Below are 21,627 nucleotides of genomic sequence, written 5' to 3'. Positions count from 1 at the left end.
GTAGAAGGTTCAGACGGGAGAAAAAATAACACAATGTGGCAGTGACAGAGTCGGCGACGTCTGATAGCGGAAACGCGATAACGACACCAAGGGAAGGACGAAGGATAACAGCAACAACTATGATCTTCCAGAAGCGGCCAACGAATACTACTGGCGCCGATGACCGTCGTAAAGATAGTTGTTATTTTGCGAACAGCCATAAATTGACTATTCAATCATCAAAAGAATACTATATAATTGTCTTATTTAGCAGGTTGGCTCCTGAGGGCAGTATAATACACAATCCACCGGTGCCCTAGAAAGATGTAACAAGGATTTTTCTATTCCCATCACGTGTACAAATGAAGCTATTTAATTTATTACGACTCATTCCGAGCATGCTGCAATATTTCATTATGTAAAACAGGTACCCAGTAGCAATTGAACAACTCGGTGGTGATTTTCGACCGATAAAATTGAGACGCTTCTGTTTTGCGTGTTGTGTACTGCCTCGCAATACAAATAAGGCATGTTGTTATTCACGTATACCTACCTCATAGACACACGTGCCCTCCTGTTTACACGCATCGTCGATTACGGCATCCAATACAGCCTCATATGCAACTAATGCGGGTAAACAATCCGTTGGCAATCAAACCGAAACAAATACATGAAATATTAAAAATGTCCATCAGAATAATATTGTCAGGCCGATGGCTGAGGTGCAGTCGGCTCCCACTGAGTCGTAACAATGGACGTCGCGCAAAGCGCTACAGAATATGCCTGTGTATGAGCCTCACTTATGCTTCGTATCTATGTATTGGTTTATCCGCCTCGTACGATCGATTGCGCACGCAGGAATCACACCTCGCAGTGGCGTTGAGAGAACAATCAGTCGTTTTATTTGGCTAACGGAGAGTCAATGATTTGTCACTGTGTTCGTTTGTATATCTTGGCCGTTCATTTGCCCAACGGTAGAGTCCATCAAAGCAGAGACACAACTCGTTCGACAACCGAAGGCCCCTTCGAACGTGGTCCGTTGATGACTCTTCCATGCTCAGATGGACGCTGGTCGTGCAAGCTTACGTGGGGCAGCCTGCAAGAAGTTCGTTCACGTGCTATGATCAACCTCGATGAAGAAAAATAAAAAACAATAAGAAAAAGAGAGAAAAAAGGAGGAAGGAGAGCTCAAGGCTAAACGTTGCATGGGGCATTACTAGCTACTCTAGCCGTGAGCTGTCCCCTGTCGATTCAGCTTTTTTGTCTAGCTGAGTATTATGACTAAACGAAACCAGAGAATGTGCTGTGGAAGGAGAGGGAAAGGCAAAGATATACAGTAAAAATGCCCTTTCTCTGTTTCTGGTGTTGGTACATTAACCTAAACAAGGCTCAATTGTTATCCAAACCAACCAAAAAGCCAAAGATTACTCACTATAACTATCGTGTGGTGCGCAATGATAGTTAATACGTGCTTGTCCTGCATGAGCTGAGTTATCAGGTCAAGACAAGACGGGGGCGGATAACATTGACGATTTTCGAATTAGAAATGATTGCAAATTCCAATTTCTAAACTGTATATGCCCAAGGGGCATCTGGAACTAATGGAGGCGTAACACAAGAAAGAGAGAACACAACGCATAGAAAATTCAGGGGCGTTTATATATGTGGGAGTGTGGAGCAACATTATAAGTGGACGCCATGCGTTTGCTTAAATTGAGTTAATGTTTGTGGCAATGGCGGTATTTAAATATAAGATATCGGAAACTTGCTTTACTTAAACTTCTCGAATAATATCTAATGTAGGTAGATAGAAGATTTCAAAGGGCATTCATATTTATTTTCTGAGAACGAGTACGATAAATGACGCTTTTCGTAATAACTGGATAACCGAGTTTTACTTATCAGTCAGACTAACGGAACATATTTATTTGTTTTGAAAAAAATGTTGTTCGTGCATTACCTTACATTAAATCTTTCAACCCGAACATTCAACGAATTCGCTGTATTTTTCTTCCCATGCCTATAATTACGCGTATAATACAATGCTCCACCTTCCTTCCTAAACTCTTATTTTCGAATCTGACCATTGTTAGTTTCTTTTGGAAAGGCTGCTTAACTCAACTTTAATATAAAACTACATTCGTTTTGTACGGAAATTAATTTTGCCTAGAGAACGCTTTAATCGAGGCACCCGAGCCTCTACGGCAGTTGCATTTTACGTTCCTTTTTCGCTTCGCTCCATATCGCAGAGGTCTTGCTCATTGTAGGCATGTCCCTCTTTATCTACCATTAACCAATGTACGAACATCATGTATATACGTGTTTCTTTTAGGAGCAACTGAATCTATTTCGCGTGAGAGCGGTTGTCTGCCCGTATTTGACTGAGTATGCGCCTGTTATCAGTGACAGATGGTATCGGAAACCAATAAGAGGTTAGACGCAGGAAAAGAATCTGCGCAAAACGAAAGTCTGGTCCAAATTCGATCGGGTGGAAGGGGCATCTCACAAGAATTCGCAGGCCGACTAGTGCCGGTGACACAAACGCACTTTCGATCTGTGACAGTTTGGGCAAGCCCTCTTGTTTCGCTTCTTTCGCCCGCACTTGCTTATTGCCAAAAGCCGTCAAGTGCTATACCCGATGTCCACTTCTACACTGCAATAACTTTGTAGGGCAATTGCTGGTGAGGATTGCTCGAGCAAACTCGGCCAGTCTCGACTCGACATTTACGCTTGGGCGCCGCTGCCGCCGCAGTAGCTTATGGCACTCTCGCATGAAGCAGCTGCTAACAACCCACTTTACAATGGGAGCTGCGTCGGTATCCACAAATGAAGTATCCACAGAGCAGACGAAGTCTATCCATCATGGCTATTTCGATAAGATTCCATGAAACCTTTGCACTTTAAACAACTGATTATAAATTATTTTTGGCGTGTATTTGCTACGAGTAACTTGTTTGAATTCGTCTGGCCTTGCACAAGTACAAATAGAATGCTCTCAGAGGAAAGCGATGGTTAGGATGAGTGCAGCTTCAATACTTACGTGGTACGTAATTCCCCAAAAAAGCGGAGGGAAAGAGGGATCGAATTTTGGTAAAAATAACATATTTATCAATTAAGTCATCCCGTCACGCAGAATAACAAGCAAGGACATTTTTTTGACACCATAAAATATCAAAGCTGAAAACGGTGGTAAAAACAAAATTGGATCCAGAGAAAGTTGAGACCCATGGTTGAACCGTTATTTGAACGGTCCAGTCTTGCTTGGAAACAAACACTACTCTTTGCCAGGGATCCCTTTTTACCGTGTGCCGTTCATTGATTCCAAATGTTCTTAATATATCACCGTAGGTCCAATGAAAAGCACATGCACGTAACCACACCGTAAAAGCAAAAAATTGGCAGTATTGCTTTTAATAGGTAGCTTCCCGAACGACTCCCCTTCATATTGTACCTTCCGTATGAAGAGCACGAAAACAGTTCGGTAAACGGCTATGAGCAAAAGTTCATAGTTATTTTCTATCAAAAAACATTAGTGTATAATATGTAAAGCCCAAGTGACTAGCCATAACAGGACATCTTTATCACGGTCACACTTCTCGAGGTGACTGCTATATGTAAATTTAAGAACACTATCACTTTTGGTTTTTTTTCATTATGGCTGTGCACTTTAACCAACTCATTTAATTTCAATAACTCAATGAACTGACCTACTGGCGATCCACTCTCAAAACTTTCTTGGCTACTGAAGGATTTGAAATTAAACTGCTAGACTGATAGGCAGCGATTTAATACCCGTCGTCAAGGATAATTCAATAATAGTAGGAATGGGAAGCCTATTGCGGCAAAATACGGACCATGTCTCTGCTTCGTTGTCTGCCCCATGTCCCATTTAATCCAATGCGTCATTTTACCTATTGCCCATCAACTACGCCCCGGTTCACTTTAAACCCAATCGTGTGTAGTCAACTGAAGTTTATAGCTTTCAGCTTTATAGCGAGCTTTCTCTTCTCCTGCAGTATGTGTTTCCGATTGTTGTTTTTTCCTGTAGCTTATCTTTTTCATTTATGCTCCTGTTTATCGTCTTCAACACTAAAAATCTAAATAGTCTACTGGCTGTTTTGTGGGACGATCCTATGCAAGGATTTGCAAAGATTTAGACAGTTTATTAGCTCAAGGCCTTCTAGTTCTTTTTTTGTAAGCTCTCAAGATTCTCAGATCCTTCAGACAGCCTCACTTGTCGTCGCGGACAGCGGACGAGCGGGGCGCAAATATGGGTGTAGAAAGGGCACCCTTGTCCGAGACTGTTTAAGATAGGGACAGTTTCAGCTTCTCCCTCCTGCTAAGCTAGCTGGTTAGTTCTCCAGTTGTTACGATGAGGCAAGCATAACATGTGTCCCTCCGGGGCATACTTCATCCTGCTCGTAGCATTCGCTCCGTAGTCATTAATTCAGCAACATCGCTATGTGGATGTAACGGTCGCAGAAATAGCAATTGTAGCAACTGCACCGGCGGCGTATCCGCAGACCCTTGGCTAAGCCGAGTCCACATTACCAAACGCCATGTTGTGACAATCCGACTGGTACTTCACTCTGTGAACCCTCCAACTGGCTGCCACTGGCGATTATTGAGAGCTGCTTTATTCTACCATTATTAGAAGCCAGTCGCTCTCTGCCTATCGGCTAACCTATATGGATTTCGCTAGGTTAACTTAGCCCGATTCTTGCCGGCTCCTAGGTCGTCCTGGATGCGGAGAAAGGCAAACGCCTGCCTGGCCTGCCTGTGTCATTGGGCCCGCTAGCAGCAGCTAGCCCAAAACTCAATAAATCAGTGGAGTTCAAGTCGAGTCTATAAAAGTGGCGACGCTGTCACGATCTCGACTCGGCATCCCTCACATAACGAATGACGCAGACGATGGTTACAACAATAACAACAATAATGGCAACATGTGAACCGTCAACGGTGGTAATACCGCAACGAGCTACTGGAAACGCACCCATTAATAAGAAGACAAATTCCGAAGAACAAATTCTAAAGTGAAGATGATAAGTATTAATAACTCAACCGAGCTATAGAGCCCGAGTCGCCGTTCTCGTTGTTTCATGTACGTAAAATATACACTGAGATAATAATATACGATATGGTTGCCTGTTTTCTGCTGTTTGCTTACACATCATGTACTGTATGTGCGTGCATTTGTGGGATAGTAAATAAATTAGGCGCGTAAGAATAAATATTTGCGTGCATAGCAAATATTTATTGTATAATCTAATACAGGGGGACACAGGTAAGCTTGCGCAGAGTTGTGGAAGGTTGTCGTCCCACGTAAGAGAAGAACAATGATTTCGGAGCAACGATTACGTGACTCAGTGGTTCCCTGTGGCATTAGCTTTACTACATATGTGATTAAAAACTAACAAAAAATGCTACTTTTTAAGTTACTTGTTACTTATTCTACTGGAAGTTCTGGGGAAGAATCGGAATTACGCAAATTTTTACAGTTTTTGGGCTGACAGTTTCAACTATTTGAAGGTATCTGGCCAAATTAAATTGAAAAGACGAACTCGTTCGAACTTTTCGCCTAACTTATGTATGAAAATTAGCTCATCGGTAAGCTTCAATCGGGCGGAACGGCTATGCTTGTTCTATCAACACTATAGTTCTTTGATTAAAATCATCAAGATCATACGTAAAAAGCATTACTCAGATTCAGATAAGAAAACAAGCTATTTGTTCCGAGCAGAGCCCGCAATCCGTCAACTTTGCTTCCATTCATTGGCCCACGTCGGATATATAAGATATAATACGGTGCTACGAGACGACCGACTGTTCTGGTGACAGACCAGATGCCTCAGCTTAGCAAGGCGTAGGAAACCGTAAGTGTTATTTTTTCATTTTGCCATTGCAATTTTGACCTTTATCTGGTTCTCAAATCTTGTCTTACGTCAAGTTGAAAGAAAACACGTTGGTATTTACTACAGGGGACGGTGCTCCGCTTAAGGTCCACACGACAAATCCAAGCTCCTTAATTACTATATTTTACCCCATCTAGGTCACAATTCAAACCGACGAGATGAAACATGTTTCCTGCGGGACGTCAGGCTGCATCCTGACCCATGTTGAGCGTATCGAAGTCCTAAACAACTTTGCATCCAAAAGTGTTTACGACATTGTCCGAAATTTCTTTCCGAAATACAACAAGCTGTTGATTTTCAACAAGATCCTCATTATGTATCCAATAAGAGACGGATGTCACAGACATTTTATATCGATCAGTTTGGACAATAATCTAGAGACATCTTTCTAATATGACCTGAATATTTTGGCGCCTGTTTATGATGTATCTGCGGGTAATTAAATCAAAGATTCCTGAGACAATTATAGTTGATTACCAGTAAAGCGAGACGCTAAAAACAAAATTGTTCAGTGCCACCGAGCATCAGAAGGTTGTTGAGAAAAACGCCACGACGCAAAAAACAAGGTTGCTAAGGATATTGAGGAACAGGCCCCTGTGGCTGACGTTCATTACCAATAACAGACCATTGAGCAGCAGGCGCTAAAAAAATAAGCCTAATTCCAAACGAAGTCTACGTGACCAAGCAAAAAGCGCTGGCGGATGCCGGTTTCTATGCGAACGATCGAGAAGCAACTGGAAATGAGAAGTCCCATATGAAAGATATCTTGAACTACGAAGCGATGGCCGGCAAGAGCCATAATCTACCAAATACGTTTTTCGATTTATTTAACGACAATCAAGCTGAATTGAAGCAGAAGTAATCCGATAGAAATACCCCTTCTGGTTCTTTTAGACGGGTAAAAAATCGATACCTTTGAGAACTGTAGTAAAACGTCTTATTTATTAAAAGATTAAAGCCAAGCAATTGGTTCTGCAAAGTGCTAATCATTCGATACAATTAACTAAGCACATATACTTGTTTAATAAATAGATATTAGTTAGTAATATATGTATTATTGGAGCCCACTAGAGTGGATCATAGAATGTATGTTTTATTATAAAGATGCAAATTACTTCAATAGAAGAAGTTTACGTACGCTTAACTGAAGTCTAGAAGCCAGCATAGTTCTTAATAGTTATCGGCGGGAACCTTGCACAAACTGTCATTTTTTCATTCAGAACTAGTATTCAAATTCACTTACTACCCGCACGATCGTGCAATGACGGTACATTTGCCTATGATGCACGAAGTGATCTAGATTAGAGCCCGAATGTTGGCACTCTTTGTATCGCACTGACGGCGAGCCGTCCGCCATAAAAACTCGATACATTTATTAGCCCAAATTGACCCCATTAGTCAATTCAAGCAAACGCAATCCTGTTTTTCGTCATTTTTTTGTGTATATCACTACCTTCGTCTGCTTATGGCTAGATGTTGGTATTGTTCCGAAATCATTTAATGCTTTGACTCAATTGTTTAGTACTTTTTTTAATCGATTTTTGCCATATAAACTTCAAATTAACCGTGTTTTACTGCAAATGGAGTTGGCCATGAGGCGGAGCTGCAATCTTAACTTTACGGTGCTACCCCCCAGGTGTTGCTCTTTTCGCGATTACCTAGGCAAAGGAGGAATCATGAAGCTGTTGTCTACTCGTCCGCATGAGACACAAAATGCGTGAAACCATAATTCAGGACATAGTGCTAACAGTTTCCTGTAGCATATATATATATATACTGTATCTGCCTGTTAGAAGCAAAAAAAGTCTTTATAGCCTGACCTGGTACTTTCAAGTCCGTGGTAAACACCCCGTAATGCTGCACGGATCGTCTTCTTCGCCGTTCCAGCTTCTCATCTGAAGACAGGTTGGATTCTATCGGCAGTACTAGCCTAGCTATAGGAGCAGCTGGAAGATTTTAGTAGGTGAAATTCGGTAGGGGAAACACTTTTCGGGCTCCATAATGGGTATTTTTTTAGGCTCTGTTCGAGCACTTTCTACACATGTGTGGTATATGGATCAATTAACTAATGAAACCTATTACGTTTCGCCGGATACTGTTTCAACCGATATCCACATCAGTCATTCTATCTATCAGTTGTTGTCATATATAGTTTGGCTTTATGATAAACTGACAAGTACCGGCTTTAGGCGCTCGACTTAACATTTCTCGACGGGTCAATAGCACTTGAGTAGTTTCTGTTTGGGCGCTAGGCGAACTTGCGAACGTCTAGAGGCTAAACGAAGATCGGCAAAGTAACACGAGACGACTTGGTGAGACATGAAAACGTCGTAATAGGTGCGTATTACGCTTTCTGGCAGAGCGGACCCCCAGGGACAGGGGACCCGTCTTCGGAGTTGGTCGGCCTTGGCGAGGCCAATTCTTGCCGAGTTTTGTGTCAGTTGAATTAAACAGTCAATTAAACAAAGGAGGAGCCTCGGTTTGCTAAACTGTAAAGGACTGAATATAGAAGTTTATGATTATTTAAATTGCATTTGAGTTAGCACTTATTTTATGCTTTTACAACGATTTTATATTAATCTTAAATTAATAGGAGCAGTAACAATGCGCACAATGTAAGAAATATGCCTTTTTGGGGTGAATTAGCTATCTGAACTAAGAAACGGCTTACTATTTTTGTTTGTGTGCGTTTGTCCGTACGTAGAATAACAGTTTTGCAAGAGCTTACTACAAGCTGCACCGAGCATGCACGCACATACGATGTTACATAATATCTAATGTGAAGAAGATGCTACAGATTTAAAAAATTTTATTCAGCAATCGGACTTAACGCAACAACATTTGCGAAGGACCTTCACGCAATATCATCTAATTATTCTTCACATTTCGTTATAATTTAATATAAATTACATTAGGTACCTATAAGCGACCAACACTTTTCGCCCGAAAGAGCGCGCGTATTAGCCAGGTCGACATTGATGTGCTAAATGTCTTAATTAACATATTAACCCTTAACATTTCGCCCTTTTCATTGATGTAAGGCGTTTCTATGAATTCATCTAGACACGTATAATTTCAATAGTATTTGATATATAAGATAAAGTTATATTTTGTAGAAAATATCACATTAAAAGTTAGAGATGTTCGAAGATTAATAAATAAATACGTTCTAGAGAACAATATCAACTTTCAGTTAGAGTTTATTTTCTCAATTAAAAAAATCAAGATAAACGATTAGCCTTACATCGAAAAAGTTCTACTTGCTAGTAATGACCTTTTAGCCAACCTGACGTTCATAACTTGCTTATTTTTTTATCAATATGGACCTTTAAAGAGATTATGGTTTTAGTCTTTGAGGCGGTTCGATAGAATCGTGTCGAAAAGATCCTGTCTCAGTTACTTCCAGATGGATCTGTATGCAATGCTTTGTTTTTTTTTTAACCCAAACTGCTGTATGCGGGCTGCAGTTAGTATCGACCCAAGCTATTGTCAAGGCGTACGGGGTGAAGTACGCAGGAAGTCGCCGACAGTAATTTGCTAGAGGAAGTGTCACGTATTTCTATCCGTATTTATGTCTTTGCGTTCTTATCCCTCCAGTCCTATGTCGAGACGCAGGCATGATATTACCTTCATAAGGTCAATGAATGCGTACACCATTAAGTTGCTTGGTCTCCGCCGGCTTGCGACAAAAATCTCCGCGGAGTCAGGTCTTACGACCTGGAACAAAAACCTGAGCCCACTCTTCCAACAGTTCAGAGCTATACGTTAAAGCGCCTGATCCTGCTCGGGGTTCCCTCAGCGATTAGAGTAGGGGAATACTGACACTGTTGCTATTCACGTTAGGCCGGACCATTAAAACAGACAAGTGAAAGGATGGTAGACGTGTACCTACGCAAAATGCCGCAGCTGCTTTTCACGTAGAAGAAGACAGGGATAGAGAGCAGTAATGCAACGCAATTCCAGTTTGTCGCAGCATATAATTGTAATACGAGTTGTCCTAAAAAATGGAAATCGGGATAAGGTGCCTGACGATCAGGGTTTAGACAGTTGGCAAGTTCTCTGCTCTACTGCTGCTGTAGTTGCTGAATTAAGGCAGCATGATTTTACATGCGTTTCCTAGGTGGGCCATGAAAAAATTCAGTGGGAAATCCTATACGAAAGTATAGTTTGCCATTATACCTCATTTCAACTTTGCACTCTTGCGACATTTTTGTCAATACCATTACCTACCTTTACCAGCACAGAGTGGCACGAGTCGCATAGGATCTTCACAGTGTGTTTCGAAACTCAGACCTTATGGCGTAGATCTGAGACAAACTCATATGATTTAATGGGTCTATTATCCTAAAATAAGGTCTAAAGGCATGTTACCTCGCTTGCCTTGCTTAGATTTGGGTCTGTTCTCCCTTTTCGCGTCTTGGACGGATAATTCTGGTTCATTTGCGAGATAATCTTGAAAAGAACTAAATGGTTGTTGTTTTGATAGTCATTAGATAAACAGGGCCTATTTTTCATCGCTCCCATCCGAATTGGCTTATTTTTTACGCGACAATGAAAACAACACAAGAACAGATACGTTTTATCTAATAATTTTTTTTTTTTAATAATCTTATTACAGATATTCCGACGCGCATTCTGTGGGTTGTTTATTCCTTTCACGACTCCAAGGATAATGTAGTTAGAAAGATGTTTCACTCAATCTCACCACAGTTTGATTTGTTGATTTCAAGCGTTTCGAAGAACTGCGAATAATGGATCCTCTAGCAACGACTCAGTTTTCTTATTGCTCTACGCATAAGGGTATCATGAACCCGAGAGGATTAGGTGTAGCAAATCCGCGAATATCTTCCAAGAAGACAATATTTACCTTTTATCAAACATGTAGCTGTGCACGGCATATCATTGAACCACTCATGGTGCTGCTGAAAGTGTTGAAAAGGTCACTCAATTTCATGCAGCTCCATAGATCGACGCAATTTATGGTACAACTCATTGAAACTCCAGGAAAGGTAGCAGTTAAATGGATTTACAAATGGACTGCGTTCGCATTGCAGCGTTCAGTGTTAGCTCTTCGTGCATAGGTATTTTAATAGAGGTCCAATAAGACGACTTTCCCTCATTGCTGCCGTTCCCTCATCACTGACATACACCGAATTTTTTGATATTTCATAAAGCATGCATCCTCTCCGACGTCTTAGCTAAAAAGATCTGTTGGACAAGTAAACAAACGAAACTCAGCTTTTGCCGTCATATCGTAAATACCTTCGAATACCACCTCATCCTATGTACTCCTCGGGGCAAGCCGAACAGGTAAAACGGTCCAGCAAAGCTGTTGAAACGGGAACCTCTAGATCCTAAGCGCGTTTATTGAAAGCCTTTACGGACAATAGGTTACGCACGTATGGCAACCTAGTGCAGTTGAAGTTCACCTATACTTCTTATGAACATCACGGCATTATTTAGAAGGTTTCCAAGCATGCTCGTAAAGGGAGAGGAATATTGTACATTGCATCTTATGTGACTTCGGTGCGTATGTTCCTTATTGCTGTGACTACACAACCCTTTCGATATGGCGTATGCGGCTACAACACAATCGCCGACTTGATCATACGAGCTGCGCAGCCGAGCTATGCATTGTACGATAATTATGACAAATAAAGAAATTCACTGTCCTAATGCCGAAAGTGAGCCGCTGCTAGGTCGTGGCCTGAAAACGGTCTACGCAACAACTCAACTAGGCGTAATGCGCTCTTGTGAGCTCATTCAAATAGCTGCAGATATACTGCCGATATATAAGAGTCAAAATTCACTATGTTCATTGATGTCGTGAGCCACAAGAGATGTCGAAGTAGTTACCTCCTCCAAAAAAAGGCCGGATAATCTGTATTGAAATGTATAATGTATAGGACATAGTAGAGAGGTGGTTGACAGAAAACAACGCAGCATTCAACCGAATAGATTCGATTTCGGAGTTCAAAAAGGGGTTTAACAAAAATAATAGAAATACTCATTTGTTCCCTGACTACACATTACAACCGACATAGGATGGTTACGTGGAGTATAGAGTACTAGGCAGGAGTGGGAACAGATATACAATCATAAATTTAGCAGAAGGAAAAAAACACGAAATTGTGCCATTAAAAGCCTTATCGATTCTTTCAGATTGGTTGGTATTTGTACTGTTGGCAGGTTCGAAGCATCAATGTTTGGTTGTTTCTAACTAAAGTCATGGCCACCGCCGGAATTGTCGCGCCCACATATTGCAACATCGAGGCGTAATCAGACGCGTTTTGTCAAGCAGCCTCACACGGGATTGATGCGGCCTAATACAGGCCCTCGTAAACTGACCGGAAATGAACTGCAATGTACTATTCATTTGTTTGTCTACGATAGCAGAAGACGTCAAAATTAGGGTGACTGAGGGTAGTGCGTACAGCATCCCAGACAGGTCATACAGATAGAAACTGTATTGAAAAAACTTGAATAGAGAAACTTACTCATGTTAAGTTGTTGAATAGGCTTTTGACTTTGTGTGCGATTGCACGATTGTGTGCTTGTGCTCTGCGTTAGCAATTGGAGGTTCGTTTAATAGATATGAATCGCTTGGACAATCTTTTTAACAATAACAACTTCATTCAGTAGCATGCTCACAGAAGCTACATTTGATACTACATAGAGAAGCAGTTAAAATCGCTAGGTTTAAAGAGGGACGCTGGAATAAAAGTGTACAAACAGTCTCGACTACTAGCTGCTTTCACTAACAACGGCTGTAGTCTTCAAACATCCAGAAATAAGGCGAGTTTGAATGAAGCACAGGTTTCAGCCGTAGCTGTAACTTCAATTAGCATTATCAATGGTATAATATACGTTACATAAATACAAGCTCAATTTTAGTAAAGTAGAAGAGTTGTGGGCAATAGGACGTTCGACTAGAGTTGTGTAAGCGGTTTTAACGATACATACAGTGGTACTAGTATGATTATTTCAAATGTTGTACAACAAATGTGTACAGTGTGGTACACGACTTGCAGATTTCTCCGAGATAGTTAAAACAGCTATCTGTCAATACACGTATAACTTTCTACAATTCGGATTGAAGTCGACCGGAATTAAAATTCCCCTTTAGGAGAACTTGAAGAGTCATTGAAGTTTATCGGCATTTCACTGAGCTTTCGTTGATCATCGCCATTAAAAGTTGTACAAATATTCATATATGTCGCTGTCAGCCGCTCCCCTTTGTGACTGATTGAAAATTCGAACGAACTACTATGAGAGTACTTGGTTGTCATTGTTATTACCTATATAGATACGACTCGTTTCTATAAGTGTCAATAGTGTCAGTACGGTAAGATTTATATCAAATCGGTAAAACTAAGTCATCAACTGAGTCGAGGACGTAGCGAAATGTTACGCATTCTGCTAAGCGTCCAAACGTATTGCAAACCGGAAAGGAGAAGTATCATGGCAGCCTATACATCCTGGTTGTTTTGCCTGTGCGAACCCGATCGGATCGTGTTGCGTCTAAGGTCGCATATCTGCGGCAAGTTTAGCGAAACTGTCAAGATGCTGAAAAGTTTTTAGGAACGGCTGAGGAAACGAAACAGGCCACAAGGACTAAGCAAGACTGTAATCTATGAATGCGCAGGTACGTCGCTGGTCGGGTAATGCTGTTACTGGTAAGCACATGCGGCGACTTGAAGATAATTTTAACATGTGTTGCTAAGCAGTTGATTTGTCAACCGAAAAATATGAGCTTTGTGTTATGTAAGACCGCTCCTTACCGTCGCCTGCTCAGGCCAGCCGTTTTTTATGCCATCCGCAGTGTTTGTCTTTCAGGACAATTGCGTTGTAATTTTCAGAACAAGAGTCTAGCTCCGCTAGAGTATATACGCACTTAATGAAATCAAGCTGTTATGAATTGTTCTGCCCAACTCAGTCATTGAGCTTTATTTGTCGCGCAGATACCCACTGCTATATAATAGTTGTTAACTTAGTAGAACTAAATTCTTTATCTAACAACGCGAAGGCTAAGCATTAGAGCTCGATGAAGGCATGTGAATCATCTGCCGCGGAACTCGGTCCAACAAATAGATAAATATATTTAGATACGATCGAAAAACACCTACTTCTTCACACTAATAATAATTGTCTAGCATGAATATAGTAAATATATACAGAATGCGCAGCGAAACAAGGCTACATAGGCACATTTGATGTCGGCAAATCAAATTCAGCAAAGGAAAAGTTTCATTCCATCTAATAAGTGCCAATTTCATCACCAGTGTTTTAGGAATCCAGTCATAAACATATTGTTTATTTTCAAAATTGTGCAGTATCCGAAAACATGAATGAGTGTTTATTGATAAAATTGAATAAACGTGCTCGTTTTTTCAAGCCTTGTGGAAGACTTAAGCTTCATTGCCTCTATTCTTCAATTCATGTTTAGATTATAGGTGCATTCTCTAGACAGGCGGTAACGGATATATAATTCCAAATTAAACCGACGAGTTCGTGTGGTCGTACTAATTCGTGTACTAATACTGAAGTTAGCATAGGAAATTCGCCGTTCATCGCTTTGAAAAATAAGCAACAAGATTAAAGTTACTCGTTGAACTTATCCTTATGTGTGTATTACGCCGCCTTGAAAAGGCGCTAATGAAAACAGGTGAGTTGGGTGGAGCAGATTCGGAAAAGACATAACAAGGTAACAGTAATGCGGGTTTAGCTCCTCTCGTGCCTCCTACTGGGTAGCCTCTTTTTTATGACTGAAATGCTTGATAGGCATCTACTAATCCACTAGTGTAGAGAAGAAGTGACGTACACAGGAAAGCTTATCTCTAGAAGACATTTTTCCCTTTTCGTGAATTGGTTCAATAGAGAGAAAAGCGCATGCCTCGTAAAAGCCAATATTTTGCTATCAGAGTGGAGGATGCCTGACTCCGTCATCTTCGTAAACAGCGTTATGTTTTTAAACCCACCTCTCCCGGATAAGCAAGCCGTGTATGTATATATATATATATATATCAAAAAGCTACGCATCTAAAAATTAATTTTACAGGTAACAATGTAAAATGTGAGCAAAGTAACGCGGCGCCCTCTTATAATAGGCGTTCTAAAAAGTTTTTTTTTTTTACTGGGATGCTGTTTACACAAACTATTGAAAATGTCACAGACAGCTGGGATACTTTTTAGATGATTCTCCATAAAATTGCGTCATTTTCAAAACATACAAATGAGACAGCAGAACTACCGAAGCCAATATACGACGCTTGAACTGCAACATTCTGAAAATTCTTCGACTTACCTAAAATAGTAGAAACTTTTGTACCGCTCGAGCTGTCCCAAGGCACACTTGACGACACGAAAAATTCAACAGAGCTTTGCATCTTCCTTTCCTATTATTCTTCTATTCTACCTTTTTTCCGCTTGCTTATAAAATGAGAACCCTCACAAAACACTTCAGCCTGTTGCTGTGTCCACTTTGCGAGTAAGATGAAAAATTAACGTATCCCTAGGTAATAAAGTAGATAGGTAATCGACTCAAAAGAGCAAAAACATGCCCGCATTCTGGCTTTAAAGGAACTTCCGCTTGCGTGTATGAGAACAAGCTCTCACCGGTTTTTAGTTCCATGGAAAGAAGCCGCAAAATAACGAAGAAATTTGGGGGCGAAGATACGCGACAAGAGCCTTCTAGTCATTTTTTCGACGTTCCTTAGGATATTGCGTAAAAGTGGTTGTCTCTGTGGCACACAATATCGCGGGCACAGACTACTGCGCGTTTCTCATCACACTCGCAGTCATGAAACTAAGAGAATTTACTTCTATTGTAACACCCGTCATACTTTCACAGCACTAATGTTACCGCCACCATCGCTCGTAAACGAAGAAGTGTTAGCTTCAGAAATGAACTTCGACGACGCTTATTTCTTCTGGATCTCCTGGATAACGGTCACAACATCGTTGTACATGTCGTAAAAGGCCTCTATAATAGGGACAGAAAGGGGAAAACAGGCCGTGAAGGACAGCATCTCGGGCTAATGCTAAATTTTTGTCTAATTGAACATGCACGAGGGAATTGCGCAGCTTCTCACATTCGAGGAAAACAAGGGCGTAAAAGTCACTTGCTATAAAAACAACGGTCTTCAACTGCAGCAGCAGCCGTAGCAGCAGTAACTGCAGAATCCTCTTCGTCCTCTAAGACCTTCAGGACAACGTATTCTCGTCTGCTCTAGGTGTCAGATCCTTGTGGTACGTGTTTTCGCTAGTGTTTTTTTGTAAACGATGCAGAACGGTTCTGAGGATCCCATTCTTACTTCTCATTCACGTTATAATACATTCAAACGTTGTCTACATACAAAAACGCTACGCACCTGTATCGTTAACGTTGAGAAGCGTTGAATTGAGATATTGCTACTTCGGTTTGGGTAGCTGTTCCGAATCAAGATCCTGTGAACGGAGGAAATAAGGCATTTGACAGAAACATTTGTTCTCAAGGGTCTTCAACAATCCCTCAGAGACAGCAAGTATTGTTGATTTTTATTGGAGACGCTCCAATGGTGGACAAGAAAGCGGGAGGCGCAGTCTACGTTTGAGAGATTTTTGGAGACGCGGTGGGCGCAGTATAGCAATACAAGCACCGGCTATCCAAGGCTTCAGACGTATCAGATTAACACTAATTAGAAGTGCATAATGGCCGGTTATCAGTCAGTTAGGCAAAAGACTTTCAAATATGCGCAGAAAGCTGTTTGTTAATACTTGACAGCCTGATGATTGGAGCGTTGTCCACGTCTTAGACACGTCTGTCGACTTTTCATGGGGCATATATGCTTACACAGGGAAGCATTTCTGACCAGTTGGTAACGATAAGAAACGAGTTGATGAAACGTATCGAGTGTCTGATCCATCCTAGGAGCACGGGTTGCAAGCCGTATTCTCTCCAAGCGTTTAGGGGGATGTCTTCTGTGATCTCATTTGCAATGAATTTTATCAAATTTGTATCTAACATGTTTTTCTGTCTCTTATGAAGATAGAAAATAACACTGAAGGATTTCTTGCCTATTTTGGTTGACATCCTGTGTCACGGGAGCCCCTGTTCGGGGCAATAAAGGCGGTATATTTTGTTAGTTGTTAAACGTTGCTCCGGCTAGTTGTGCACTGCATGTTCAATTATTGATCATGTCCTTTGTAAGATGGTTTGATGTAACACTACAAATCCGATTTCTTCATAACTCCCACATCTATTGATCATGCATAATAGCACATAGCATTCTCGTACGTGATTAAGAGAAGATAGAATTATTAAGGGTACGCACAGGGTCACCTTAAATGTAGCTAATTATGCCATAATTGCGTAGGATGTATCTGTTTTGTTCGAAATTATCAGCTATGTAGAGGCACTGAATGAAAGCTACTACCATAGTGAGCAAATTGTATGCAAATTTGGCCATGCGGAACGGTGCACGATTATAGCTTTCGATTCAAAGACAAATAGTTCGGATCAAAGTTACGATAAGTAATTCAGCAACTGCTTTTAGAACGCAGAAGTTGTAAACTTGATTTTTGAAACCTACGGGCATCTGGAAAGTTAGAAAGTCTGATGAAGAAAAAATTGGAAGTATTCTATACGAATGCGAACATTTTGATGATTTGAATTGTTTCTACAATGTTAAATAGAAAACTGAATTTTTTTCACCTGAAACATGCTCGTGGCAGACGGGAAGTAGTGCTCTGCTAGCAAAGTAAACGGCAACGCTGGTCCTAGTGAGATTAGATTAAGGACAAGTTCTTTTAGTAACTAATTGACGATGCCTATCCACATTATCTATTCATTAGGATAGGTAATACAGCATTGCAGTTATGGCGACATCAATGACGCACCCTCAGTATTGCCAGACTATTGGTTCTCGCGGGGAAAACTGAGATTATGATCGCAAAAAAGAAAATGCGACGCCCACACTTCCACTAAAAAAACGTTTTTTACAATTGGTATAAAACTGCTTTTAGGAATGATTCGACACGACTACAATAGAACGGAATTATCAGCTGCTTTATCTTGTTATCATATTATTGTAAACATAATATGTCTCATTCAAACTCACACAGAAGAAAGACGAAAAAAAAAATAGAAGTCATATCAACATACGGGAGGTAGACAAATAAGTGAAATTTGTAAGAGGTGTTTTATTTGAGCGGTTGACCACGTGGAGCGCGTTTGTAAGGTGACCGGTTTGGACTTTTGTTAAACCTCTCAGAAACTGTTTATAAATATTACTCAAAACTACATACTAGTTAAATTATTACTCTCTACATATGGGGTTCGTTTTAGGCTAGCTGCGTAATATGGCATCTCGATGAAGTTGCTTCTTCATAGTTCTTCCTGAATTAAATGTTCAAAAAAGTCATTTAAAACAAAAATCGCTCTAGACATGTTATGTATTTGGAAAAATAAATACATTGTCATGTAACTGTGGCCATGCGATGAGCGTATTTTTGCCCGAGCGTGACGAGATCAAGCTTCATCGGGGACATATCAGGCTCTAACATATCCAGCACAGATTTTACAGACCCACACGTTGTGTGTGACGGTTGAAATCTATGGTAAAAAAGTAAATAGCTCTCAGCGGATTTGGTTCTATTACTTATTATCTATAATGTTCTGTCTGGCGTTCGTTCAATGATTATAAGATGGAGTATCATATATTAACAGCCTGTGGTACGGCGTCCTTATGTATTCTACACGAATCGTTGAAGAGAATGCGTGCGTAGTGAATTAGGTAGACTCACATCTTTACATGCATACAGATTCAATTACGTCAATATTAGAATAACGTAGTGGTTTTTTTTTGAGCATCATTTGATATCAACAAGCTTCTGCCTGATTCACTCGTTTGCTGGTACTTCCACTGAACTTGATTATATCGTTAACACTCGACCCTCCCTTAACTTACCTTAGTCTACCTGATAAACAAGATACGATTCGTTAGGCGTGCAAGCCAGACAAGGCAGTACCATAAGCTTCGGCTAAACAGTGGTAGATGACGTAAGGCTCAGATTAGGCCTGCGGGAAACTCGAACTGGATTGCTTGCAGTCCAGCACTATGTAGATCCATTATAGCGACGAATATTAGCTAACCTGAACACCAAGCACGACCGATCTACAATAAAAACACAGGTTATATATATTTTTTCGGGGGCAGATTCTAATTACTAGAGATGACGGGGTCATAGTGGACGCCGTCAAGTGGATACGCAGAGTTGGCTTTGCTCTAAGTGGCGACTGGTTAAACCACACGTGCGTCCCTTATTTCATGCATAGGAATATGCGTTCACTGTAAAGGTATTTTTGGCAAATCATTTCAAGCGTGATAAAAGCTACGAAACGCTACATCGAAAGCGTGCTAGTGCCAAAGCATGAACATTGTATGCGGCATTTTATGTAACAATTTTGCAAAAACTACTAGGTAATACTAAGTAAAAACGTTAACTGTTGAGACGACGATTTTTTTTTTTTACTGCTATATGGTCCACCCAAATACTCAAACGTACATCGAACCATAAAATTGACAACCCACAGAGTTTAACGAAACAGCATACAAATATCTGACAGCTACTGAATATTGTAGTGAGGTATCATATTATAGGATACTGTACAAGAAAAAAGTAGTCAGGCTGGAAATTTAGTTGCATACATTAACAGTTACACGCAACTTACACGACGAGTAAGTACAACGAGGCCGATTAATAGTGTCCTCTGCTGAAAGAAAACATACGAGCGAAGAAAAAAAGGCCACGTCAAGCTCAATTTAATTGCAAAAAATATTTGTTCTTAACTTCGTTAGTGATCCAAAAATAGCTCGTCTGATTCGTTCGGAAAGTACGTTTGATAATGAGCTCACGTTCCGAGCACCTGTTCATGGTTCTTCTCAATGGACATTTTCTTCTTGTCAGCTTTTTCGATTAATACAAGAAAATTACGTAAAGTTATTTGAAGCAACTTACGCTTTTCTACCAGTTTGATTACGACCAATGTCGAACCAATGCACTAGCTTATAAAGGTTCTGATAGAGCAATTTCCTATGTCCCGAAGGTGAGGGGGAACTAATCTGTATAATAACCACATAATATATTGAATGCAAAACGCGCTCGGTGCGTGCAAAGCATGGAAAAGCTAAGCTAAAGACCTATCAACTGCAATGACTTTCGATTCTGGTAAATTTATTTTTCGAAGCTCGGCAATCGCTATTGATCGACTTAGTTAACTGGCCTACCATATAAGGGCTGGTTGTTAGCGACATTAAGAGAAGCTGCTAGGGGCTAAGAAAACATGGAAAGTATGGTGGTCGTCGTTGTTTCATAGCTTCAACAACGAATCATTTATAGTTCTTTCGACCTGTTGTTCATTTTCATTATGCGCACAATAGGAACAGAAAAAAATGCGGGCCAATGCTGAACATAAAAGCAATAAACAATGTTTCAAATCGGCTTACACGGCATTGCCTTGGTGTAAGCTGTCATAAGAGCCTGAACGTAACGTAACAGCAAAGGGCGCCGTAGAGCACTGATGTTCGTGTCGAATTGGTACGTTGTTAAAACTATGTAAAAATTGCATTCAACTTACGAACGTGATTTAATACGGTGAAGTTTCCATATACCAAGGAACGATACCGGCGCCGAAGTTGTCATTATCTTACGACCGCTACATGTATAGCTGTATACAGACAATATGGACCCTTGTTAAGTTCGATAATCTGCCTTTTTGACTAACTAAATCTGGTCGTATGTTCCCAAGCTGTAAGGGCTGTGGTTGAATATCGTCGATAGGTATCATATGCTAGGCTTTATGAGTTACATTGTCCTTTAAGCCCTGCAGCAATGAATGTGATATATCGATAGGTCTGTGTATGTGTTTAAAAAATATCGCTTGAGGCTCTCAACGGCTGCTCGCTCAAAGTGAATGAATTGTTTAGCTTTTCTTTTGACTGCACATACACTGCAAGGGATGCTCCGCTTAGCGTCTCATTTCCGAAGAAATTGTATATGATTTCAGATAATGGAATTTTACCCTGGAGACCTTGTGCCTGGCTCACGAGACTATTGAGTTTGACGAGCTACAGCGAGCGAGCCTCGTTTTGCTTTTTGCTTCTATGTTACATGCAACCTAGGACGCGGCGACATCTTCGTCGGATAAGTGAATTGGACCCTGTTTGATGATGGACTATACGATATCAAGGAAGTAGCTTGGTTTACCAGATATCAGAGCCAATCCACCTGAATATGAGGAAGAAATCAACAAAGCCCTTGGTAGTATTCGTACTTCTCTACAATATAATAATTCAGTAGCTATTCACAATTAATTGGCACAAAACAGGTCACACTTATTAGCGAGCGTTAGGCAACCAGCAAAAGAAAAAAGGTATCGAGTAGAGATTTACAGTCTGCTCTTCCGGGACGTAAAACATTGCCAAAAATAAGCTATAGGAACTGATTCTATTATAACTCTATAGCCAGCTTGACCCATGCTAGCGCTTGAAGAGTTTTCCCTCTAGAAAAAATTCACTTTTCTTAGTATAATAGTATGGAATTATGTTCGGTTTCATACCAGTACTGTTACAAATATATGCAACCAGATCGAAGCGCCAAGGGTAGGTTGCCTTTACCCGAGGAGTTGGCGGTACCAAGTGTCAGCCTTTGTTGGAGTATAGAGCATATGAGTCGCGAAGTTTGCTTTGTGGGATAT

The 21,627-nt window shown here is 40.7% G+C and overlaps 2 long non-coding RNA genes across 2 annotated transcripts in view; both read right to left on the bottom strand.

Annotated features, from left to right (window-relative positions):
- The window catches only part of LOC111251612 (uncharacterized), a 39,954-nt gene that overhangs the window by 8,454 nt on the left and 9,873 nt on the right, over positions 1–21,627 (bottom strand). The window lies entirely within an intron of this gene.
- On the bottom strand, positions 18,039–21,530 carry LOC147755451 (uncharacterized). The gene is made up of 3 exons (XR_015328469.1): positions 19,603–21,530; positions 18,839–19,045; positions 18,039–18,483 (listed from the first exon to the last, which is right to left on the bottom strand). It is a non-coding gene; the product is annotated as an uncharacterized LOC147755451 (long non-coding RNA).

This window comes from Varroa destructor, unplaced genomic scaffold, assembly GCF_002443255.2.
Source record: "Varroa destructor unplaced genomic scaffold, Vdes_3.0 BEIS01000005.1, whole genome shotgun sequence".
Taxonomy (NCBI): domain Eukaryota; kingdom Metazoa; phylum Arthropoda; class Arachnida; order Mesostigmata; family Varroidae; genus Varroa; species Varroa destructor.
Note: the sequence above shows the minus strand (reverse complement) of the source record. Positions and strands in the feature narration are given on the sequence as shown.